General features: G+C 48.6%; 1 long non-coding RNA gene across 1 annotated transcript in view; it reads right to left on the reverse strand.

Annotated features, from left to right (window-relative positions):
* The window catches only part of LOC137639243 (uncharacterized), a 72,027-nt gene that overhangs the window by 26,904 nt on the left and 26,135 nt on the right, over positions 1 to 18,988 (reverse strand). The window contains exon 2 of the long non-coding RNA XR_011044269.1: positions 18,701 to 18,771. This is a non-coding gene — a long non-coding RNA (uncharacterized lncRNA). The remainder of the gene's footprint in view (positions 1 to 18,700; positions 18,772 to 18,988) is intronic.

Below are 18,988 nucleotides of genomic sequence, written 5' to 3' on the forward strand. Positions count from 1 at the left end.
CATCATATCTGCCATCGAAGGTTGTTGAGTGCTAGAAGGGGGATCAGGAGCAACCACTACAGGGGAAGGAATAGGTTGTGGGGCATGAGGAGAGGAAAAATCAACGGAGCGAGATGAACTTCTCCTGACTCTATCTCTCTCTAGCCTACGTGTGTATTTCTGGAATTCGATGAAATCGAATTCCGAAAGCCCAACGCATTCCTCACATCGATCTTCCAATTGACAGGTCTTATCCCGACAATTGGAACAAACGGTGTGAGGATCGATAGAGGCCTTCGGAAGACGCCTTGAACAGTCCCTAGCATTACATTTCCTGAATTTAGGGACTTGAGAAGGGTCAGCCATCTTGAATTAGTCAAAGGGGAATTCAAAATCTATCCAAAGTCGTCAACAAATAATCCAAAATCAATAAAAGAATGCAAGGATGTATTGAAGATAACGTCTGCAAAGCGAAAGCTCAAAACTAGAAATGTGTACTTCACCAAAATATGTGAAAACCAATCCAGTAAGCAACAGCGAATTTAGTAGGTCTTGCCGGTGGCACGACAGAGAGAAAATTGAGTTCTGTGTTTACATTGAGTACTGAGTACCTGCTCGACAGATGGCGCTGTTGATGTACACCCCCTACCTGCATAGCGATCGCTGGCGGATTTTGAACGTAGAGTTTTTCTGTCGGGCAGCAGAGCTGCAGCTTATATAATCACCGGCTAAGTTTAATATTGAAAAATACAAAATTACAACCAAAATTACAAATTACTGAGAAAAACAACTTTCAACACTTTCAAAAGGCAATGCATATGCTTGTTAAATGACACTTTCAAAAGGCAATGCATATGCTTGTTAAATGAGACACTTTCAAAAGGCAATGCATATGCTTGTTAAATGAGACACTTTCAAAAGGCAACGCATATGCTTGTTAAATGAGACACTTTCAAAAGGCAACGCATATGCTTGTTAAATGAGACACTTTCTAAAGGCAACGCATATACTTGTTAAATGAGACACTTTCAAAAGGCAACGCATATACTTGTTAAATGAGATACTTTCAAAAGGCAACGCATATACTTGTTAAATGAGACACTTTCAAAAGGCAACGCATATACTTGTTAAATGAGACACTTTCAAAAGGCAACGCATATACTTGTTAAATGAGACACTTTCAAAAGGCAACGCATATGCTCATCAAATGATAACTTAATTGCAAGGCAAAATAAAGAATATTTTTTAAGTTGTGAGACATTTCAAAGCAACATCTCAAATATAACAAGTGGTTAACTCGCTTCAACATAAAGAGCAGTCAGCTATGCATGTTTTTTATGAATTTTATAAAATTAATTCCCTATAATTTTCTACCTTACAGTGTGTCTCTTTAGACTTTGGATAAGGGATTCCAGCTGATCACCAGCCACCTTTTGAGATAATACTGCTAGAGAGTTAAGGGGTCCTTTGACTGGCCAGACAGTACAGTACTACACTTGGATCCTTCTCACTGGTTAAGGTTCATTTTCCATTTGCCTACGCATACACCGAATAGTCTGGGCTATTCTTTACACATACCCCTCTGTCCCCATACACCCGACTACACTGAGATTACCAAACAATTCTTCTTTGCTCAAGGATTAACTACTGCACTGTAATTGTTCAGAGGCCACTTTCCTCTTGGTAAGGGTAGAAGAGACTCCTAAGCTATGGTAAGCAGCTCTTCTAGGAGGACACTCCAAAAGCAAACCATTGTTCTCTAGTCTTGGGTAGTGCCATAGCCTCTGTACCATGGTCTTCCACTGTCTTGAGTTAAAGTTCTCTTGCTTGAGGGTTCACTCGGGCATACTGTTCTATCTTATTTTTCTTCCTCTTGTTTTGTAAAGTTTTTACAGTTTATATAGGAAATATTTATTTCAATATTGTTACTGTTATTAAAATATTTCATTTTTCCTTGTTTCCTTTCCTCACTGGCCTATTTTCCTTTTTGGAACCCTTGGGCTTATAGCATCTTGGTTTTCCAACTGGGGTACAATTGTAGCTTAGGGAGTAATATGACAAATTCGTAGATAATTTGTATTTTTCCTAACTATCCAAACCTTTGCTATTTAATATGGGTTATTACTTCGGCGGAGCTGAATGACGAGCCATTAGATTTTTAACGAGGGTTTACTACCCCAACGCTAGTTAGCGGGGGGTAGGGAGGGGTAGCTTGCTAAACCCCCCCCCCCCCCCTCACACACACACACCGGTGAATACTTCACTTTGCTTAGAGGTAGGACTTCACGGGGGATAGGGCTGGCGGGCAAGTTTGATTAAATGGCTAAGGTTTGTATAGTTAGGAAAAATACAAATTATCTACGAATTTGTCATTTGTTCCGTAACTGAAATACAAACCACGCTATTTAATATGGGTGACTAACCCCTTAGGAAGGGTGGTAAGTCCCTGCCATACTGGCTTTGGCTTTGCCCGGGGACTCCATATTTGAGTGTGTAAGTACTCAGGAAATAAGGAGTCCCTGCACCTCGCTAGCATTGCTGTGCAACTGCTGCGGCCTACATAAGCTGTGTGTGAAGGTGAGAAGAGTGACTTGTCCTAGGAAGTTGACCTGGAGTTCTTCAGATGGAAATCTAGGCTAGGACTCTCCCAATACCACCTCGTCAGGGTATGAGGACGCGACAGTATTAATCTTAATACTAGGAACACAAGGGAGCATGGTTTACCTGCAGTGGTTTGAGGTCAGCTGTGCAGCGAACCCAGGATGCTGCTTTCTCCAAGGGAGGAGAGGATGAAGAAAAGAATAAGGGCCAGACAAACCTTTTTATTCATGCAGACTAAAACCGGGTAATAATGCCCTCAACCTTCTGCTACCTGTCCATTAAGGAGCCTGAGGTTAGACCAGCTGTTGTGCAGCCACCACAGGACCGATAGAGAACGTATCGAGTCTCCTGTGTGTCACGTCTTGCAGGTAGTGGGCTGTGAAGATCGTCTGACGCTTCCACACCCCAGCTTGCAGGACCTGCGTCACTGAATAGTTCTTTTTGAAGGCCAGGGACGTAGCTATGCCCCTGACATCATGTGCTCTGGGGCGACGTGACGGAGGAGGGTCAGGATTCAAGGCTAGGTGTATTACCTTGCGAATCCAACCTGAGATGGTATTCCTGGTGACCCTCCTCTTTTGTTTTCCCAATGCTCACAAACAAGGCTCGCACTTGGGGACGAACTGCAGCTGTTCTTTTAAGATACAACCTCAGACTCCTTACTGGGCACAGTAGGAGATGGTCTGGGTCATCTGTTACAGAACGAAGACTCGAAACCTGGAAAGAGTCGAACCTAGGGTCCAGCACTCCCGGATTCTGAGTCTTGGCAACAAACTCAGGGACGAATCTGAACGTTACCTCCCCCCATCCCCTTGAATGGGCAATGTCGTATGAGAGACCATGGAGTTCGCTGACTCGTTTGGCCGAGGCCAAAGCTAGCAGGAACACCGTCTTCCAAGTAAGGTGGCGATCTGAAGCCTGGCGTAATGGTTCGTAGGGAGGTCTCTTCAGAGACCTGAGAACTCGACCCACGTTCCATGGAGGAGGTCTCATTTCCGACTGAGGGCAGGTAAGCTCATAACTCCGTATGAGTAGAGAAAGTTCCAGCGAGGAAGAAATGTCCACTCCTTTGAGCCTGAAGGCTAGGCTTAAGGCTGAGCGATAGCCTTTTATTGCCGAGACTGAAAGGCGCATTTCTTCCCGCAAATACACGAAGAACTCCGCTATTGCTGGAATAGTGGCATTGAGTGGAGAGATACCCCTTCCACAACATCAACCACAGAAGACTCGCCACTTCGCCTGGTAGACCCCTGCGGATGACCTGCGCAGGTGTCCAGACATCCTATTCGCAACTTGTTGCGAAAATCCTCTCTCAGCGAGGAGGTGCTGGATAGTCTCCAGGTGTGAAGTCGAAGCGAAGCTACGGCCTTGTGGAAGATGTTGGCGTGTGGCTGTTTGAGTAGCTCGTGACGTGGAGGGAGTTCTCTCGGAGGCTCCGACAGGAGTCGCAGAAGGTCCGGAAACCACTCTGCGTGATGCCATAGCAGAGCTATCAGGGTCATCGATAGATTGACCAATATTCTGGTCTTGTTGAGTACCCTCCTCATCAGACAGAACGGGGGAAAAGCGTAAACGTCGATGTTGTCCCACCATTGTTGGAAGGCATCTTGCCAGAGACCCTTGGGGTCCGGGACTGGGGAGCAGTACAGCGGGAGCTTGAAGTTCAGCGCTGTAGCGAACAGATCCACAGTCGGGGCACCCCACAAAGTCAGGACTTTGTTGGCTACTTGAGGATCCAGAGACCATTCGGTACTCACTATCTGCGTCGCTCTGCTCAGACTGTCGGCGAGCACATTCCTTTTGCCTAGAATGAAGCGAGCTGAAAGTGTGACCGAGTGGGCTTCGGACCATCTCAGTATCTCTACTGCAAGATGGGATAGCTGTTCCGAGAAAGTACCTCCCTGCTTGTTGATATGAGCCACTACTGTGGTGTTGTCGCTCATCACCACCACAGAGTGGCCCGCCAGGACCTGATGGAACTTCTGAAGTGCCAGGGATACGGCCTTCATTTCTAGCAGGTTTATGTGGAGGTACCTTTCTGATTCTGACCACAGGCCTGAGGTCCTGTGGTTCAGAACGTGGGCCTCCCACCCTATCTTTGATGCGTCCGAAAACAACATCAAATCCGGGGGAAAGACGAGAAGATCCACTCCCTTTCGTAAGTTCTCGTCTGCTAGCCACCACCGAAGGTCCGTCAGTTCCGCAGGACCCATAGGGATCAGAAAGTCCGGGGAATCGTGTCCTTAATTCCACCAAGACTTGAGTCGCCATTGGAGGGATCTCATTCTGAGGCAACCATTGGGAACCAGACGGACCAAGGAAGAGAGGTGGCCGAGGAGACGTAACCAACGTTTGGGCTGGAAGTTCTTCTCGTTTGAGGAAAGGCCTTGCGACCTTCCTCAGCCTTGCTATCCTGTCGTCTGATGGGAGGGCTTGTGGAGATTGGTGTCTATGACCATGCCTAGGTATACCAGTTTCTGAGAGGGGCTGCAGAGAGGAATTCTCGAGATTTACCATGATCCCCAGATCCTGGCAAAGCTCGAGAACCCTGTCTCGGTGGCGAAGAAGGGTTGCCTACGATTCTGCTAGGATCAGCCAGTCGTCCAGGTAAAGGAGGAGACGGATACCGATCCTGTGAGCCCACGATGAAATCAAGGTGAACACTCTGGTGAACACTTGAGGAGCTGTGGAGAGACCGAAACACAGCACCTTGAACTGGTAGATCTTGTTGTCTAGGCAGAATCTTAGGAACTTCCTGGAAGACGGATGGACTGGGATCTGGAAGTACGCGTCCTTCAGGTCCAGTGAACACATGAAGTCTTGCGGTCTCACTGCAAGTCTGACCGTGTCTGCTGTCTCCATGCTGAACGGAGTCTGTCTGACAAACCCGTTCAGAGTCGAGAGGTCGATGACTGGTCTCCAGCCCCCAGACGCCTTCTTTACAAGAAAGAGTCGACTGTAGAAGCCTGGGGACCCGTCTACCACCTCTTCAACATGGTCTCGACTTCTGCCCGGAGGGCTTGCCCACTTACCGATCCCATGGTAAGGTAGCTCAATGACACTGGCCTCGCTGTCAGGGGAGGTAGAGAGGATGTGAACGGGACGGGATAACGCTGACCGATCACGGAAATTGTCCAGGTATCTGACCCGAGTTGCTGCCACCTTGTCGCGCAACTTTGTAGGCATCCCCCCACTGGTGGACATGCAGGGGGACTGCCAATCCTAGCGTTTACGGCCACAGCCGCTCCCTCTAGGATTTTTACCTCCCCTGGAGGACTTCCTGCCCTTGACGGGAAAGGGCTTAGACACCTTTGGCTTCGCTGCTGCAGTCTTTTTCGTATTCTTAGCTGGACGGGGCTGCTGAGTTGCTGGAGGTTTGTAGGGCCTAGATGGCAGGGCCCTGTGGAGGAGGGAGTCTTGGTTGGATTCCTCCACCTCTCAGCGGCTAGCTCCACGTCCTTAGGCTCAAACAAACTCTTACCGAGCACGGAAGAGTGTCTGAGCCTGCTAACGTCGGAACTGGGGACCTTCTGGTGGAACCTCTCGGCAACTGCGTCTTGACATTTCAGGATCGTATTGGCCCACAAGCTCGTGACTTGGTGGGCCAGAAACTCGATGGTCCGCGTGCCAGAGAGTAAGAAAGTCTCCAGTGCCTTCCTGGTGCTTTCTTTGGACAGGTCCTCAGAACACACCAGGATGCCCAGAGACCCCAGCCAGATTTCAAGCCACGAAGATGCCTACATGGCACACTTTGCCACCTTCTCCTGGCTTAGGATCTCAGTAGCAGAATACGAAATCTGCCGGTTGGAAAGTCTCTCAAGAGGGACTACCCCGGTGAGTTCTTCCACAGAATGGTGAATGGGAAGACTCAAACAAGTCTCCTCTAAGATCTCAAAGTACCTCCTCTGGTGGACTCGAGGAGGAGGGAGGAGCTTGTTACCGGCGCTGGATCTGCTGGAGGAGGCAAGCTCGGAGAGCTGGCCTTCGACCTTGTCTCTGGCACTCTTCATCCCTTGTGACCAGGGCAAGGCTGCACTGGCCCTAGAGGGCTTCTGGGTGCCATAGACTCAGTCCAAGACCATGTCCTTCCCCTCACGAGGAGGAATCTCAGGGTCCGGAAACCAGTTGAGATTTCTCATGCCAGAACGCATGTTCTGACTCTTGATGCTCTCCTCCCGAAGGGCTAGTAGCAAAGTCTCCAGTCCCCAGAGGCTCTTCCTGGGGGGACACGTGGACATTCTACGAAGGTCTAGCTGGTTCCTGTCTTATCCTTGTAGAAGACTCGGCAAAGTCTTCGAGTCCTTCGGCTCCCTCCTGGGAGGGATACAGGACTCTAACAACGATGGATGCAGGCTCTTCTCCAGTCCTGCGTGAGGAGACTTCTCAGGGAGAGGCGGAGTTTCCCCCATTGGTGCGACGGGGGAACGGACCGGCTCATCCGACTCCCCTGAGGATGGGAAATCCTCATCTGCAGAGAAGGGAGAGAAAGTCTGGGGAGGAGAAGAAGCCTTGCGCAAGGATTTGCGAGGAGACAGTTTAGCCCTCGGAGAAGTCACCACGGAGGGGACTCCTCTCTTCCTCTTCAGGGAAGACGAGGTAGCCACTGCTTTGTGACCTAGTTCAGAGAACACAGGCTTAAAAGCCTGCATGAGAGCTCTGACTATGGTACCAAACCAGGGCTGTTGGCTGACAGTCACGCTGTCAAACACTCCCTCTGGAGGGAAGGGGATCGAACGATCCCGAGGAGGAGTCGACAAACAAGGGTTCGCCAGAGCTGAAAGAGAGTCCTTAGACCTGTCCGAAAACCTCCCCTCCTCCGGTGAGCGCGCTGTTCTGCGCTTGCGAGGGGGGGGGAACGAGAAGAAGATCTGTCCGCTTGAAGCCCCAAGAGGTCGCGCGTGGGATCGTAGCGAGAATCGAGCTGGTAGTCGCGCGATGAGCCCTGCCCTGGATTGCGCGCGGCAGGAACGCGTGATACAGGAACTTAATGCGTGCGCGAGGGCGAGGGCGTGTACAAGTGACGGCGAGGGTGTGCGGTGCGCAGGAGATGGAGTGTGGGGCAGTATTGAAGGCAGGATAGGAGCTGGAACGTGAGCAACCTTCTGCTCGCGTGTGCGCGGGGGCGCAGGAACCTGCTGGTGAGCCCGTGCGGGCGAAACTATGGGGCACGCGTGCGCAGGAGAAATATTTCTAGCGCGTGGGCGTGGAGCGCGTGAGTCAGGAAGCACGGGGCAAGGGCGCGATTGCGCAGCCTCGTGAGGGCGCAAGGGTGAGCTTACGCGCTGGCGCGTAGGAGAACGATGCACAGGTGGTGCAGGAACTGCCCTCTGAGGTGAACGAGGGAGCGCTGGGCGCACAAGGGATCGTGGGCGCGCATCAGGATGCAGACGCAAGGGTGTGTGCTGCTGGGATGGGCGCGCAGGGCGCGCAATCAGAATCGGGTGCACTGGTGTGCGCTGCTGCGATGGAATCGTAGGGCGCGCAACAGGATTCGGGCGTACAGGTGTGCGCTGCTGGGCTGGGGGCGCATGGCGCGCAACAGGATACGGGCGCACAGGGGTGCGCAGTTTAGAAGGAGGCAGGGGTACTTGTGAGCGCCCGTGCGCTAACTTAGGTACCTCCTGTACTGCGCGCTGGGCTGTAGGAGAGCGCTTGCGCGCTGTGTCAGGAACTACTGCAATGCGCTTAACTCAAGAAGGGCACTGGGGCCCTGGAGAGCGCTGACAAAGAGGGGAGCGCTTAGGCGCTGTCGCAGGAACTGCAGGAGGGCGCTGGTGGGCAGGAGAGCGCTGGTGGCCAGGAGAGCGCTGGTGGGCAGGAGAGCGCTGGTGCGCTAAAACAGGAACTGCAGGAGGGCGCGCAAGGTTAACCTGGCTCGCACAAGCGCAAGGGAGTGCAATAGCACTAGGTCAGGAACTGCAGCAAGACGGCGCACAGGGGGTGCCTGGCGCTTAAGGGACTGAGGCACAGTTTTGCGCTCAAGTCCCTTGTGCCCCGAAGGGACCGGTGCCTGTACAATGACAGGATCAGCATCCTTGAAGGGTGATGGCAGGACAGCAGGTCTGGAGGGTGACAGGTCGGGGTCCCGAAGAACGACCTTCCACCAAGGGAGATCGCGAACGATCTTCGGAGAGGTCTAAGGTGGTAGCTGGCAGGATCGGAGAACGGTGAGTCTCCTCAGCAGAGGACTGCGGGGATGACGAGCCGAAAAGGCGCCTCCTAACTCCCTTGTGAGGAGAAGGAAGACCTCTGCGGCGAAGGGGAGGACGAGCCTTCCGCCTTATATGCCCTCTAGGGGCCGTGGGATCAGCAAGCTGACCTTCGTAGGGCCTCCGCAGAGGAGTCTCTGTAAGTGAACTCCCCCGGGGGGGAAAATCACCAGCAGGAGAGACCGTAGGACTAAGTTCCGCCCTCGAAAGATGTTTGGAGGGGGAATCAGAGCCTTCAGCTACCTCCGCAACAACAGGAGCAGTTTGATCCGACACACCGGAGGCCTCTGTTATAACTTTGTCGACGATAGACAGAGGATCAATGTCTGCTATCGCTGACGATTGTTTAACATCTGCTCCCAGCTTGATCATATCAAACAGGGCTTCCTTGAAGGGCTAACCCTGAAGCCCCAAGGAAGACCAAAGCTGCAACAAATCACGGTTAGGTACAGGGAAATCAATATCCTCCTCCGAGGGAGGAGGGGCAGCTGCCTCGCTATGGGAGGCAACTACCTCTCCCGCACCCCAGGATCGGTCAACAGAACAACGGTCTACAATCCCCTTCAACGGTCTCTCGGAAGAGACCGATCGAGTGGGAGCTTCGGAGGAGGTTGGGGCAACGGAAGAAGAGGCCTTGGGATTTTCTCTCTTCAAAGAAGCCTTTGAAGGAGAAGTATCCCTTTTGGACTTCTTCTTCCGACGCCGGGCAAACCTCTCCCACTGGGAGGTAGACCACTCCCTACACTCACCGCATACATTACCCTTTTCACACCGTTGGCCCCTACAATGAGGACACAAGGTGTGAGGATCCGTGTATACCGCCGACATAAAGGACCCACAAGGGCAGTCAGGTAAACCAGGACACGTACACATGATGATAGAGGCCAACTTCACACACTGAGAAAGAGAAAGCAAAACAGATTAATGGCAGTCAAAACGAGGGAGAGAGCAGACAGGTCTGTTCTCCGCCCGAGCCAAAAGTAAAGTGAAGTATTCACCGGTGTGTGTGAGGGAGGGGGGGGGTATCAAGCTACCCCTCCCTACCCCCCCGCTAACTAGCGGTGGGTAGTAAACCCTTGTTAAAAATCTAATGGCTCATCATTCAGCTCCGCCGAAGTAATAACCCATATTAAATAGCGTGGTTTGTATTTCAGTTACGGAACAAACTAATATCAATACTGTGCTTCTACTACATTTTGATGGAACATCTCAATGCCATTAAGGTGTTCTTGAAAAATTCCTGATCAATAAACTAGCATTCTTTTCTTTATCTGATTTGACCTCATTCAATCTTCCACTATACACAAAACCACATTCTTGGAATTTAAATAATCCGAACTTACTCATTTGACAATATACATAACTGGAACTTTTCCTGATACAATACATTACTGTATATTCTTAGTTTAGAACAATCTTACAAGCGGTAGGAAACCCAATGACTTCACAAATCTATTATTAGTATTATTATTATTACTATTATTACTTGCTAAACTACAACCACAAATTTATTATTAGTATTATTATCATTACTATTATTACTTGCTAAACTAGAACCCTAGTTTGAAAAGCAGGATGCTATAAATCATGGGGCTCCAACAGGGAAAATAGCCCAGTGAGGAAAGGAAACAAGGAAATATGATATTTACCTTATAAAATAAATTTTTGAATATACTTACCCGGTGAATATATAATAGCTGACGTCTCCGACGGCCCGACAGATCCAAAAACTCGCGAGCGATCGCCGTGAAGGTTGCGGGTGTGCCCACCAGCGCCGACTATCGGCCAGATACCGCATATACTTGTCAATTTCTCCAGTTCTTCTCAGTCCGCTGGGTCTCTATCGGGGAGGAAGGGAGGGCCTTTAATTTATATATTCACCGGGTAAGTATATTCAAAAATTTATTTTATAAGGAAAATATCATTTTTAAATATTAAACTTAGCCGGTGAATATATAATAGCTGATTCACACCCATGGTGGTGGGTAGAGACCAGTATAAATACAATAAAGGCGTATATACTCAAGGTAGTAGGTTGGCCAGGGCACCAGCCACCCGTTGAGATACTACCGCTAGAGAGTTATGGGGTCTTTTGACTGGCCAGACAGTACTACATTGGATCCTCCTCTCTGGTTACGGTTCATTTTCCCTTTGCCTACATACACACTGAATAGTCTGGCATATTCTTTACATATTCTCCTCTATCCTCATACACCTGACAACACATATTATCAAACAATTCTTCATCACCCAAGGGGTTACTGCACTGTAATTGTTCAGTGCCACTTTCCTCCTGGTAAGGGTAGAAGAGACTCTTTAGCTATGGTAAGCAGCTCTTCTAGGAGAAGGACACTCCAAAATCAAACCACTGTTCTCTAGTCTTGGGTAGTGCCATAGCCTCTGTACCATGGCCTTTCACTGTCTTGGGTTAGAGTTCTCTTGCTTGAGGGTACACTCGAGCACACTCTCCTATCTTATTTCTCTTCCTCTTGTTTTGTTAAAGTTTTTATAGTTTATATAGGAGATATTTATTGTTGTTACTCTTCTTAGAATATTTTATTTTCCTTTTTTCCTTTCCGCACTGAGCTATTTTCCCTGTTGGAGCCCCTGGGCTTATAGCATACTGCTTTTCCAACTAGGGTTGTAGCTTAGTAAGTAATAATAATAATAATAATAATAATAAGAGTTTTTTGACAAATATTTCATAAAAAACCAACTTAAGTATAGGTACCTGGTAAGGAAGCTGACTCTGATGATTACTCTGCCTCATTAGTCCGCTTTCCTCACGAAGCCCAGCCATCCTTCCAGGATGCTGAAAGACTTCCAGGAGCTGTTATATCCAGGGCGAACACCCCTATAACAGGACCTCATCAATACCCTTAATCTGGGCGCTCTCAAGAAACAACATTTGACCACCCGCCAAATCAAAAAGGATGCGAAAGACTTCCTAGTCTTCCGAACAACCCAAGACAAGATTAAAAACATTTCAAGAGAAGATTAAAAGGATATTGGGATTAAGGGAATGTAGTGGTAGAACCCTCACCCACTACTGCACTCGCTGCAACGAATGGACCCAGGGTGTAGCAGTCCTCATAAAGAGTCTGGACGTCTTTTAAGTAAAAAGAAGCGAACACTGACTTGCTCCTCCAAAAGGTCGCGTCCATAATACTTCGAAGAGATCTGTTTTGCTTAAAAGCCACCGAAGTCGCTATTGCTCTCACTTCGTGAGTCTTGACCTTAAGCAAACAACGATCTTTCTCATTTAAATGAGAATGTGCTTCCCGGATTAAAAATCTAATAAAGTACGATAACGCATTTTTAGACATGGGCAATGAGGGCTTCTTAACGGAGCACCATAAGGCCTCAGAACCACCTCGTATAGGTTTAGTTCGAGCTAAGTAAAACTTAAGAGCTCTCACGGGGCACAGCACTCTTTCAACTTCATTACCTACGATTTCTGACAGACTAGGTATTTCAAAGGATTTAGGCCAAGGACGAGAAGGCAGTTCGTTCTTGGCCAAAAAACCAAGCTGAAGAGAACATATAGCTTTATTCGTAGAGAAGCCGATGTTCTTACTAAAGGCATGGATCTCACTGACCCTTTTAGCTGTAGCCAAGCTCACTAAAAAAAGTGTCTTGAGGGTGAGATCCTTCAGGGAGGCTGAATGTAATGGCTCAAACCTGTCTGACATCAGGAACTGCAGGACCACGTCCAAATTCCAAGCAGGAGTTGACATACGACGCTCCTTAGAGGTCTCGAAAGACTTAAGGAGGTCTTGGAGATCTTTGTTATTTGACAGATCCAAGCCTCTATGTCTGAAAACAGAGGCCAACATGCTCCTGTAGCCTTTAATGGTGGGAGCAGAGAGGGAGCTAACATTTCTCAGATGCAGGAGAAAGTCCGCAATCTGCGCTACAGAGGTACTGGAAGAGGAAATAGAGGAGGACTTGCACCACTCTCTAAATACCTCCCACTTCGACTGGTAGACCTTGATAGTAGATGATCTCCTAGCCCTCGCGATCGCTCTGGCTGCCTCCTTCGAAAAGCCTCGAGCTCTTGAGAGTCTTTCGATAGTCTGAAGGCAGTCAGACGAAGCGCGGGGAGGCTTTGATGAAGTCTCCTTACGTGCGGTTGCCGTAAGAGATCTATCCGTAAGGGTAGACTCCTTGGGACGTCCACCAGCAATTGAAGTACCTCTGTGAACCACTCTCTCGCGGGCCAGAGGGGAGCAACCAACGTCAACCTTGTCCCTTCGTGAGAGGCGAACTTCTGCAACACCTTGTTGACGATCTTGAACGGCGGAAATGCGTAAGCGTCCAGGTGAGACCAGTCCAACAGAAAGGCATCTATGTGGGCCGTCTCTGGATCTGGGACTGGAGAGCAATAGGTTGGGAGCCTTTTGGTCAGTGAGATTGCAAAGAGGTCTATGGTGGGCTGACCCCAAGTCATCCAAAGACTCTTGCATACATCCTTGTGGAGGGTCCATTCTGTAGGGATCACCTGACCCTTCCGACTGAGACAGTCCGCCAAGACGTTCAATTTCCCTTGGACGAACCTCGTCAACAGTGAGATGCCTCGATCTTTTGACCAGATGAGGAGGTCCCTTGCGATGACGAACAGAGCGTGGGAGTGAGTGCCTCCTTGCTTGGAGATATACGCCAAGGCCGTGGTGTTGTCCACATTCACTTCCACCACCTTGTTTTGAAGAAGACTCTCGAAACTTGTCAGAGCCAAGTGAACAGCCAACAGCTCCTTGCAGTTGATGTGAAGGCTCCTCTGCTCTGTCGTCCAAAGACCCGAACATTCCAGACTGTCCAGAGTCGCTCCCCAACCCAAATCCGACGCGTCTGAAAATAACACGTGGTTTGGGTTCTTGACTGCCAGGGACAGACCTTCTCGAAGACGTATATTGCTGTCCCACCAGCTCAGGCCAGTCTTGACTGGTTCAGAGATCGGGATCGAGACCGCCTCCAAAGTTTTGTTCTTGTTCCAATGGGAGTCTAAATGGAACTGGAGAGGGCGAAGGTGAAGTCTCCCTAGAGAGATAAACTGTTCCAGGGATGATAGCGTCCCTAGGAGGCTCATCCAACTTCTCACAGAGCAATGGTCTTTCTCTAGCATGAGACGGACTTTGAGCAAGGCTTGCTCTATCCTGGTGGCAGACGGAAAAGCCCGAAAAGCTAGACTCTGTATCTCCATCCCCAAATAGAGAATCGTTTGGGAGGGAGTCAGCTGAGACTTCTCTATGTTCACCAACAGGCCCAACTCCTTTGCAAGATCCAACGTCCATTGAAGGTCCTGCAGACAGCGATGACGGGACGACGCTCTCAGCAGCCAGTCGTCCAGGTACAGGGAGGCTCGAATCCCCGACAAATGTAGAAATTTTGCTACATTTCTCATGAGCCTCGTAAAAACAAGAGGAGCAGGGCTGAGGCCGAAGCACAGTGCTCGGAATTGGTACACCACATTCCTGTATACAAACCTCAGATACGGTTGAGAATCCGGGTGTATAGGAATGTGGAAGAACGCATCCTGCAGGTCGAGAGAGACCATCCAGTCTCCCTCTCTGACTGCTGCTAGGACGGACTTGGTGGTCTCCATCGTAAATTTTGTTTTGACAACAAAAACATTGAGAGCACTGACATCCAGCACCGGCCTCACCTCCTGTATGCTTTGGAACTAGGAAGAGACGGTTGTAAAACCCCGGTGATTGAAGGTCCGAGACTTTCACCACCGCTCCCTTCTCTAGCAACTGAGACACCTGCAGCTGTAGTGCCTGTCTCTTTGACTCCTCTTGATACCTGGGAGAGAGGTCTATAGGGACTTTTACCAGAGGAGGTCTCCGTACAAAAGGTATTTTGTACCCCTCCTTTAGCAACAAAACAGACTCCCGGTCTGCACCCCTCTTCTCCCAGGCCTGCCAGAAGTTGGTTAATCTGGCCCCTACCGCTGTCTGAGGACGTGGGCAGTCAGACTCTGCCACGGGAGGACTTAGATCCTCTCCTCTTACCTCTCTTACTATCGGCACGAGCGCCTCCCTTACTGGGAGCTCTGCCACGAAAGCGCGGGATAAACCTCGTCGCTGGAGTATCGAACTTAGGTCTAACGACATAAGAGGATGAAGAAGGAGCAGCCTTACGCGCTGACGTAGCCATCAAGTCATGGGTATCCTTTTGTACTAGCAACGCCGCGATATCCTTAATCAACTGCTGGGGGAATAAGGCAGATGATAACGGCGCAAAGAGGAGCTCCGACCTTTGACAGGGAGTTACTCCTGCAGACAGGAACGAACAAAGAGTCTCCCTCTTCTTAAGGACTCCTGCCGTAAACGTAGCAGCGAGTTCATTAGAGCCATCACAGATAGCTTTGTCCATGCAGGACATAATTTGTACAGATACATCAGGGTCGGCTGAAGAGATCTTCCTGCTCAAGGCTCCCAGCGACCAATCCAAAAAGTTAAAAACTTCAAAGGCCCTAAAGACCCCTTTGAGGAGATGATCAAGGTCCGAAGCGGACCAGCTAACTTTTGAGCGTCTCATGGCCAGACGACGGGGAGAGTCTACGAGGCTTGAGAAGTCTCCCTGTGCAGAGGCAGGAACTCCCAAGCCGAGAAATTCTCCCGTGTCAAACCAGACGCTCGCTCGAGAAGCCAGTTTAAAAGGGGGAAAAGCAAAGGCTGTCTTCCCCAAACTCCTTCTGGTCATCAACCAGTCGCCTAGTAAACGCAAAGCTCTCTTAGAAGAGCGAGAGAGCACTAGCTTAGTAAATGACGGCATCGAAGCAGCTAGGCCTAGCGTGAACTCTGACAGAGGCGAACGAGGATCAGCAGTCACAAAATGGTCAGGAAAAAGATCCTTAAAAATCAGCATGATCTTTTTAAAATCAAGAGAGGGCTGAGCAACTTTAGGCTCCTCTCCATCTGAAAAAGTCCCCAAAGGCATATCAGTTGGAAGGGGATCAGCGACTTCCTCATCCGACGGAACTTCGTCCGACAACTGCCGAGTCTCGTGAAACGGAGAGACATGTCTAGGAGGCAACGCTTGACAGGCAATGTCAACAAGCAACGGAGCAGCAGCAACAGCTGAGGATACAACGTCACGCCGCGGCTGAAAAGACTGAAAGTCTTGTGACTGACAAGCAACAACAGCTTGAGTTGAATGTCGCTCGACATCACGCCGAGACTGCATTGATTGCAGGGTCTGAGCAGGCAAAACAACTTCCGACTGCGGTGACAGACGCTCAACGTCATGGCGAGGCAACGGAGTCGGTCGGCGAACGTCAGTGCGGGGCTGCGGTGGCAGCTGCTGAACGTCAGTCCGAGACTGTAGCAAGGGGGGTTCCACGTCACGTGACTGACGTGAAAGACGAGGAACACGACTAGCATCGCGTTTCAAAGCACTAGAAACGTTAGTACTAACATCAAACGGACGAGAAAACACTCGTTTAGGCGGCTGAAGGCCAGAGTCACGTTCATCGCACTGGCGAACCGCAAGCAAAGGATCATCGTGAACCTGTCCATGCTCATAATCTTCCATAAGAGAAGAAAGCTTAGACTGCATGTCCCGCAGGACAACCCACTTCGGGTCAACAGGAGTCGGAACGGGCCGTAACGTCGGTAACGTCTGCGCTAGCAAAACATTGCCTCTACCGAGACCCTCTGACTCTGTGTTACACTTTCGCTTAACGGGCGAACAGCCATCCGATGACTGCAAGTGGTCAGAGCTGTCCTAATGGCTACAGCCAGGACACTGGACCTGTCCTGAAGGGACTGACTTTCGCTTTACGGGCCTAGATACCTTGCGCCAAGGTTTCTTATGCGATAAGTCGTCAGAGGACGAGGAGAACTTAGTCTCACCCGTCTTATGGTAAGGACGTTCTTGACGAGAAACGTCTGATACCAAAGAGGGAACGTCTGTACACTGGTTTACACCTCTCGCCCCCTTAAGTCCTACGACATTACTTCTCCCTGGTGCATGGGAGCTTGAAAGAGGTCTCGGACTAGGGGAGCGACAAGCACGAACAGACGAACCCTCGGTCGCAACACTAAACACATTTTGCGCACTTATCACTTTATCACTTAGACTTTCTGCTTTACCACTTTTCAACAACTTTACATCGGACATTAATTGATTACGGTCCGAGGCTAAGGACTCAACTTTCTCGCCTAAAGCTTGAATCGCTAAAAACATATCCCGCATAGACGGTTCATGAGTGCTAGCAGGGGGTTCAGGAACAACCACTACAGGGGAAGGATTAGGTTCAGGGGCATGGGAGGAGGAAAATTCCAAAGATCTAGAGGAGCTTCTCCTCACCCTATCTCTTTCGAGCTTACGAGTATATTTTTCATACTTAAGCCATTCGAATTCCGACAAGACCACGCACTCCTCACACCGATCTCCTAATTGGCAGGATTTACCCCGGCAATTAGAACAAACAGTATGAGGGTCGATAGAGGCCTTGGGAAGACGTTTGTTACATTCTCTCGCACACTTGCGATAAACAGGAGAAGGGTCAGCCATTTTGAACAACCAAAGAAAATCCAAGTCAAAGCCAAATTCATCAACAAGAAACACAAGCCAAAAAAGGATTTCAAGGGTTTTATTGAAGCAAACACACCAACACAGCGAACGCCAATAAAACAACCAAAACAAAGTACTTCACCAATTCGGTAGAAAAACTCGAGGTCAACAGCGAGCGGAACCAACTTGTCGGCAAGACCAACAGAGAAGAACTGGAGAAATTGACAAGTATATGCGGTATCTGGCCGATAGTCGGCGCTGGTGGGCACACCCGCAACCTTCACGGCGATCGCTCGCGAGTTTTTGGATCTGTCGGGCCGTCGGAGACGTCAGCTAATATATATTCACCGGCTAAGTTTAATATTTAAAAAAGAGAAGTAATTAACAATTAAAATAAAATATTCTAAGAACAGTAACATTAAAATAAATATTTCCTGTATAAAATATAAAAAATTTAACAAAACAAGAAGAGAAACAAGACAGAACAGCATTCCCGAGTGTGCCCTCAAGCAAGAGAACTCTAACCCAAGACAGTGGAAGACCATGGTACAGAGGCTATGGCACTACCCAAAACTAGAGAAAAGTGGTTTGATTTTGGAGTGTCCTTCTAGAAGAGCTGCTTACCATAACTTAAAGAGTCTCGTCTACCCTTACCAAGAGGAAAGTAGCCACTGAACAATTACAGGCAAGTAGTTAACCCCTTGAGAGAAGAATTGTTTGGTAATCTCAGTGTTGTCGGGTGTATGAGGACAGAGGAGACTGTAAAGAATAGGCCAGACTATTCGGTGTATGTGTAGGTAAAGGGAAAACAAACCGTAACTAGAGAGAAGGATCTAATGTAGTACCGTCTGGCCAGTCAAAGGACCCCAAAACTCCCTAGCGGTAGTATCTCAACAGGTGGCTGGTGCCGTGGCCAACCTACTAGCTATATCAGTGATCTGGATAAAACCACCTAACAAAGAAGTACAAATACTACTGGCACACAAAAATGCAGTCCTTATCTAAGAAAAGAGAATGGTACTTAAATGTTAACCCTTTTACCCCCAATGGACGTACTGGTACGTTTCACAAAACTCATCCCTTTACCCCCATGGACGTACTGGTACGTCCTTGCAAAAAACTACTATTTACATTTTTTTTGCATATTTTTGATAACTTTATGAGAAACTTCAGGCATTTTCCAAAAGAATGAGACCAACCTGACCTCTCTATGACAAAAATTAAGGCTGTTAGAGCAATTTAAAAAATATATATTGCAAAATGTGCTTAAAAAAAAAAAACGTCTGGGGGTTAAGGGTTGGAAAGTTCCAAATAGCCTGGGGGTAAAAGGGTTAAGCTTGAAAAGATCATAATATAGAGGAAAAAAAGCATCACTGTTATGGGATACATACCTTCTATAGCCATATTCAAGAATAGAAATGATTGTTTGTCAGATCCATTAACTCAGTGACAGCTTTACCACCTAAAAGAGAAAATCATTTATATTATCAGACACAAAGATAAACGAAAAGAAACATATAAGAAAATTTAACAAGCAAAAAAAATTTTCTTATTAACAAGAAGCAAATTATACATAATACAACGGTATATTGTATACAGTATTGTACTGTGCATGCATATACCAAGATAGAAATGAATATCATATTTTGAAAGAATAAATAACCAATTGTTAAAATAAA

This window comes from Palaemon carinicauda, chromosome 4, assembly GCF_036898095.1.
Source record: "Palaemon carinicauda isolate YSFRI2023 chromosome 4, ASM3689809v2, whole genome shotgun sequence".
Taxonomy (NCBI): Eukaryota; Metazoa; Arthropoda; class Malacostraca; order Decapoda; family Palaemonidae; genus Palaemon; species Palaemon carinicauda.